This window comes from Polyergus mexicanus, unplaced genomic scaffold, assembly GCF_030449975.1.
Source record: "Polyergus mexicanus isolate NDT 795.1 unplaced genomic scaffold, iyPolMexi1.0 SCAF_22, whole genome shotgun sequence".
NCBI classification, from domain to species: Eukaryota; Metazoa; Arthropoda; class Insecta; order Hymenoptera; family Formicidae; genus Polyergus; species Polyergus mexicanus.
The window spans coordinates 212106-220571 of NW_027223342.1; positions in this window are offsets into that span (position 1 = coordinate 212106).

Below are 8466 nucleotides of genomic sequence, written 5' to 3' on the forward strand. Positions count from 1 at the left end.
AACGTACATATACATAATTAATAATAAAATAATTATTATTTTTATTATTAGTACAAAATAAAATATTGTATAGAAATTTTTAATGAGAACTTTTACTATTAGACTAGAGTATCGTGCTACTATATTTATGATGCGCACGTTCCTGAGACTAACAGAGGAGGGCGCGACTTTGATCTCATCGAATTAAAAAAGGCTTTTATAATGTAGTATTCTATTAGAAGAATACTTGAGCAAAGGGATAGAGTGCAATGTTCAGACATTTCCAAGAAAATGATTTAAACAATATGGCTTTCCTTATCTGGCTGCGTTATATCAATTAGCGACAAAGCAATGTAACTCGGGCATTAAGCGCGCGTGACTATACGCATCCAACCCTGGTTCAATTCTTGTCCCTGCCACTCTTTTTCTTATTCTTTTTTCATACAATCTAGCAATGAATATTTATTCATGTAAAATAAAATTAATTTAACTAAATTTTTTTTTAATTTGCACTTTCTGAAGGCAATTTTCTTTTAATTTCTTTTAATTCACGAAACTGGGCATAATTTTTGTTAAACTTACAATCTTATTATTTTATGCATTCTACTCAAATATTCTATAAAATGAAGCAAATAAAACGTCACTGTTTGAACATAGTTATAATTTAATACAAATTACAAACAGCTGTGTCAAAACTTTTATTCATCCTTGTTATCACTAACATCAACAGATAACTACACTAACATCCTTGTTAACACTAACATCTCTACAGATCGATTACAACTATTCAGATGATACTTGTCGTGATTACTTGTTGTAATCTTGTATTAAATTATAACTATGTTCAAATAGTGGCGTTTCATTTGCTTCATTTTATGTTGAATAGAACGTATAAAATAATAAGATTGTAAGTTGAATTAAAATTATGTTCAGTTTCGTGAGTAAATTAAAAGAAAATTGTTTTCCAAAGTGCAAATTAAAAAAAAATGTTGGTTAAATATTCGTTGCTAGATTGTATAAAAAAAAATGAGAAAAAAAGTGCCAGGGACAAGAATTGAACCCAGGTCTGATGCGTGATAGTCACCCACTTTAATGCCAGAACTACGCCACCTTCTCGCTAATCGATCTAACGGAGCTGTATATAAGAAAAGCTATATTATTTAAATCAAATTTTCTTGGAAATGGCTGAGTATTGCGCCCTTCTTTTGCTCAAGTATTCTTCTAATAGAGTACTACACTATATAAAAGATATATAAAAGATATATACTATATATATGTTACGTCTTAGCTACAAGTTACCAGCATGTTACCCATATGTCAGAATTTTTATGCAGCGCCTCACGTTGCAAGTCGATAAACTATGAAGCGTGAAAAGTGACGTTTTGACAGCCCAAATTAATCTTGCGTGCCATTTCGTAATTATTCACTTTATGCTAATGCTGTGATGTGTAACGTATTTGTGAAACTTATAAAATTGTTCGAAAACTAAGCTTAACAAGTTAAGTATTATGTAAAAAGAACATTTTCCACTTCTTTCGACAGCTGTCAAACTACATGTTTTCCCGTATGACTAGGCTTACTTTGACACTCATTTTACGGTTATTTATTAATTGTCAAAGGAAAAGCTTAGTTTTCGGACAATTTTACGAGTATACTAAAGCGATCTGTAGTCTTGTTTCTTTAAAATATTTTTTTGTTTAAAAATGGCACGCAAGAATTCTCAACGTGTCATTTCTCGCTTTTGACATCATCATTCCAATATGGCCGCAACGACTACTCAGGAGCCTTAAAATCTACAAATAAATTATTTTTTTTGAATCTATATTTTCAAATTTATTATATTACAGTATTTATCTTATACCATTTTCAAAAATTAATTTTATATACAATATATCAATATACATATATGTATATTATATCAATATATATGTAAATTTTTTGCATATGTACATATAGAAAAAACGCATAATATTTAAAATGTTTAAAACGCATAATTACTACTTAAAGTGCAGGGTTAAATACACTTTTTAATTGAAAGTCTGAATCTAAACGATCATTGCGTATTTCTGGCAATTGCACAACTTGAGTTCCTTCTATTTTACCATTTCTTTCTTGCATAGATATCATTATTTTTCTAATGCATTCAATGAAAGGCAACTGATTCCCATAAGTTTTAAGAATTTTACAAACTTCTTGTATAAACCATGAACCTAAGTAGAATAAATAGAATATTAATAGAAATAAAGAATATTAGAAGTCTCAATTATTAAGATATATTAAGATATATTTAAAGTAATCATTTACCTTGATCTTTATGACGTACTGATACAAAACCTTGTATTGTTGACATAAATATTAAAAATTTTCTAAATTGGCGAACGTCTTCTGATACCAATGCAGGAGAATCAGATAAACCATCAGTTGTCAAACAATTATTTATACTTCCTGTGGAAATAAAATCTGCTCTTTTGTAATTTCAAATATATACAAAATAAAATTATATATATTAAGGGATCTTCCTAGTTTGATGCTCTGAGAATAAAAGATTTTTGGTAATTTTTTTAAAGAAAAGTATAAAACATTAATTCTAAACTTTGTAGGTTTATTAAATAACATTTCAAGTATATCCTGAATTTTTTTCAAATAAAAATTTTTATTTTGGAGTTATAGTAGTCCAACCAGAATGGCTAAAAAAAATGGCGGACATAATTCCAGCCGTTATAATCATCTGAAATAAAAAAAAATTAAAAAGATTCTTAATCTGTAAGAGTGATTATCGTGTGAACTAAAATTTAAAAAATATAGAAAAATTAAAAAATGGCGTCTAAAAAAAAATTCCATTTTTCATCAAAAAATTGATTAATTTTGTAAGTCGAAAAATTTGAATTTTGCAAATATCGGTTTAATTCTAATTCACATGATAATCACATTTGTACAGATTAAGAATCTTTCTGATGTTTTTATTTCAGGTGATTATAACGATTAGAATCATGTCCACCATTTTTTTTAGCCATCCTGGTTGGACTACTATAATTCCGAAACAAACATTTTTGTTTAAAAAAATTTAGGATATATTTGAAATATTATTTAATAAATGTGCAAAGTTTAGAATTAATGTTTTATACTTTTCTTTTAAAAAATTCCCCAAAATCGCCTTTATTTTCAGAGCGTCAAATTATAAAGATCCCTTAAGAGAGAACATTAATCGAGGCATTTTGAAAAATTTAAATTTCTATAACATACTTTACAATTTTGTATGTATTTCAAAAATTCAAGAGTTTTTGTATTTTATAAAATAATAAAATTCTCATTATCAATATATACAAAACTGTTTATAACTTTTTATGGATGTAATTTAATTTTTTTCAGATATACGTTTTTTCTTTCTTATTGCAATTTTCATTTTTGTTTAATTTTGTTGTCTTACCACGTATCTTTCCTTGACAAGCTTGTATGATAACAATTTTTATAACATCTTTCAATTCCATACAACAAACAGCTCTTTCAATTTCTTCCAGTGAAACTTCTTTTTCATCTGACGAAATTACACCTCCTGTAATGTAAATTTATCATTCACAATTCATTATAAATATAAAATATTAATAAAATATAGAAAATAAATATGATACATTTGGATAGTATGTAATATATATGTATATTGCTCTCATCACTATTATTTTATAAGACATACATATTTTATGTAGTTTAAGATGTAGACATTTCTTCAAAAAAAATCTTTCTACTATTAAGTATATACCATAATTACACTCTATTCTTACCTCTATATCCATGACTTAAAATGCAAAGAAATAAACAATCATACTTGTTATCATGGTCCTTTGAAATATTTTTTATTTTTTCTAACATTTCTTTTCTTTTTAGATTTTCAAATATCTCTATTTTAAATCCAAAAGTTTGAAATGTTTCAGATAAATTATTACAATCCGTACTACTTCCAAATCTCGTCTCATACTAAAAAAAAAAAAGAAAAATTACAAAATAAAATAATTTCTTTTGCATTAAATATTAATAAGATACCTCTTTTCCAAAATATATCTGGTTTATAATAATACATAATCCATTACTAATAGGTTGTATTTTCTTTTTGTTATTTTTTTCTACAAGAAATGATCCTTCTAGGAAAATTGGATGAAGATAGTTTTTGTCACTTGTCCCAAAATTTCCATGAGTATCAACAACATGTAATCGATTTTCAAATTTCTCCAAATCAATGGAAATTATTTTTAAATTTTCGAATTTCTTCAAATGTTTTAATAATTTTTCCATATTATGCTTTTCATCTAAAATAGAATTATATATAAAAAATTTATGATAATGAAATTCATATAATTAGTTATAATGCTCACATTAAACTTGCTATATCCTGTCTGATTCTATAATAGTATTTATATATAGTGATTATATAAGCGTTTTTTAATTATAAAAATTATCTTTCCTTTACATTATATGTGTATTATTTCCAGATATTCCCTTTTAAATATTAAAATCTTTTGCATAAAAACATGTAATATAATTTATAACAGGTAATAAATATATATATTGAGCCTATATTGGGTAGATGAAAATGAAAGAGTATTTATTAGTCATATGAGTGGTCTAAACTTTTACTGGTTTATACTTTATTATATTTTATACTTTATTATTTATAAATTATGTCATAGCTTTGTCATAAGAATAAATTGCTACAGGATGATATTAGGGAATTGCTGAAACTATTTGGCTATTATTTGAGAATAAATATAGATAAAATTATAAAAGTCAAATTATTTTGAGTACAAAAAACCTATCGATTTCGTTAATATACAATACAAAAATTATATAAAGCAATTTGATAATTAAATTTTGCCTATAATCGTTTTTACTTTTTTTATATAAAATTTGATTATTAAATTGCTTTATATAATTTTTGTATTGTATGTTAATAAAAATGATAGATTTCTTGTACTCAAAATAATTTGATTTTTGGAATTCTATTTGTTCTTAAATAATAGCCGAATAGTTCCACAATATACATTCACATATGTGGGTTGCCTCTTCCGTATAATAACACTCAATGAAATTTTTTTGTACACTGTGATAGCACTCATAACTAATAGTATATAATTTCGGCAACAGTTATGAAATAGACATGTCTCTAACTCATAAATTGATAGATGAAAAAAATATGCAAAAATATGCACAATAGAAATGAGATATATAATGCTTTAGTGTCAGCAACTTCTTAAGTCACCACATATATATTTTAAGAAATGTATACAAATAAAATATTTTTATCAATATTATATCAATAAAACTTCTATATTTTAAATTTTATATTTTTAATTTATCTATTTGCATTAAAAGCTTATTTCTCAAAAATTAAATAATAAATTAAATGTATACCTTTTGAAATTGTAATGTATTTAATTTGCATCCAATATAGCATATGCAATTCAAGATAATCTATATCATCCAGTAGTGATTCATAATTAGAGTTATCAGATTTAATATAGCTTAATAATAGTTTTTGCTCACTTTCATTAAAAGATTCACATAGTCTATATAAGCACTTTGCAACTACATTTATATTTTTTGAATATGATCTGATCTTTGGAACATATTGTAAATCTAAATCATTAAATGATATTCTTAATTTCCTTGTTACTTCTCGATTATTTAGAATGCATAATGCTTCTAAAATTTTATCTTCCCAATTTTCTGGATACTTCTTTACATAATCTATAATTATGTATGAATCTTCTGTTTTTGCTTTTTCAAAAAGATCAAAAATATCTCTAAATGCATTTGCATAATCTTCTATTATTAAAAATAATATAGAAATTTTCTCGTCTATATCAAGATCTTTTTCTATCTGTCTTAAAATATTCAAGTTTATAACTGTCTTAGCTGCGTTATGGGCAATTGCATCCAATGACAACAACATCACGAATTATATATTTTTTTAATATAACGTTGCTGTTTACCTGAAATATATATTAGCAATTTTTAGCAATCTCGTTATACCGCTTTATATATAATTTTTTTAAATCGTAATAACCACAATAATTTGTTGATTTTTAAAATATAAAAGTATATACTTACAAAAAATAAAAAATCTTTTCACAACTAAAAACTTATTTCTTAATTGCATACTACGGCTAGAGAGAAACCCGGAGCCCAGAGAAGCCTGTCGATCTCGGTTCATGTCCGTGTTAGGCCGATATTACATTTGTTGTACGACAAACTTTTTAAGCGCATTGATTAGCTAATATCTAGAGACTCAAAAAAGTTTCTATTTTGCAGCCAATCAATATGCTTAAAAAATTTGTCGTACGACAAATGTAATATCGGCTTTACATCCACTTTTCGATATTGTTGATACTGGTAGTACACTGATCGCTAGACAAAGAAAGATTGCGCCGTCTTTGTCTCTCTTTTATCGCGTATGTGTGTAGCGTCCATTCGCTTACGCGTTTACTCGCGCTTCTCTCCCTCCCGCCCTAATTTAATGTTAATTACTTCAAAAGAGTATGCAGTATTCAAAAACTATATGCATTGCTCAAGAAGGACCAGCAAATGCCTTAAGCCCGTATCAGATTTATGCATTGAGATTGAAATTTGATCAATCAAGACAAGAAAATTTTAGTTCTTTTTACCCTGATTGGTCAAATTTCAATCTTCAATACGTAGTCTGATACGAGTTTAAGGCATTTACGGGCATAACGACGAACCAAGACCACACTTAAAGCCCGTATCAGACTATGCACTGAAAATAAAAGATTAAAGACTAAAGATTGGAATTTGACTAATCAAAACAAAAAAAGATCAAAATTTTTTTGTTCTGATTGGTCAAATTTCAATCTTGAATCTTGAATTTCAATCTTCAATGCGTTGTCTGATACAGGCTTAAGACAATCTTAAATATGAAGCAATTAAGGAGCAATCATTTTATGTTGGATATATTTGCAGTAGACTACAGAAAATATGTTTTTACAAGAAAATGATTGATTTTTTTGCTAATATATCATAAAGAGATTATAATTATACAAGTGGAGCAATCGCGAATATCATAATAGAGCAAGCGAGGTGCAATTATTCTACCAAAAAATCAATAAGAAACGTTGATTAAACTCTTTGAAATATAGTTATAAACAATAGAGCTGTTATATTATATTTGAATCATAGATATATAGAATGAACTGAGCGTTGCGATAGACAAACGCGCGCTCACTTTAAAAAAGGAGATACTACGTGGGAGGCCTATTTTGTCTCTTTTCCTAGCATCTCATTGGTGATTTTGTCTCTCTCCATATAAAAAATTACCAATGAGATGCTAGAAAAAGAGACAAACATAGGCCTCCCATATAGTACCTCTCTTTCTACAACGGGCGCGCGTTTGTCTATCTCACAATGCTCAATCCAGTCTATATATCTATGATTTGAATATTCTCGCCATTGGCTACTGAGCCATATAGTTCCGATAAGCGGCCGATAGGTGGCGATGGCATCGCTTGGAAAATGATTAATTTGTTAATTTTCGATCGAAAATGCAATAAATCATGAAAATGATGATGGAGCGATATAGAGAAATCAAGGAGCAATCGTTTCATGCTGGATATAATTGCAAAAAACTATTGGAAATATGTTTTTGAGTGAAAATGATAAATTTTTTGTAAATATTTCAAAAACTATTAATTTTAAAAGGGGAACTATTGTAGATTCTGACGAAACAATTAAGGAGCAACCGTTTGAACTATTAATTATTAAAAAATATGAACTTCCAACGCCAACTTATTTCCGGTGTTTAGAAGCCTAATAAAAAAAGATTACTATATGTGCAAAATTTTGCAAAATTTTGCACACAGTAATCTTTTTTACTAGGCTTCTAAACACATTTCTAAATGTTCACTTATATTCTTTCATACATTTCCGAGTGGAGACCTATATTATTTTGTACATACAAACTGCAAATCTTTTATATTAAACAAATATATAATTATTATAGTCGGTAAAACAGAACGGTCCGACATCCTCTTAAGTAGACAATAAACAGAGAGATGATTTAAACTTTTTCAGACATTTATCTACGCGATCTAAAAAACAATCAGTCCAATATCTGAATTCTCTATGTTAGGATTGTATCAGAAATTAAACTGATAGAAATAGATTTTTAATCTTCTGCCAGTTGTTCTTTTCAGACATTATATACTTCTTATAACTAAAAATCAAATACGAGATGGATGCATAGCGCGTCGCATAACGTTAAACAAACGAATTACTGGCAGAATACTATTTTTTTGTAAAGTTTTTATATAAAGTAATATATTCATTAAAATGTAAATTTGTAACTTCCCTATAATCTTATTGCAATGTTCGGTGCTGTAAGGTGTCAAGCTTCTTGCATTAAATTTTTTTTTTAACATAAAGAATATAATATTTCATAAAACAAATCACATATTCATTTTGTATTATTATTATAAACAATAT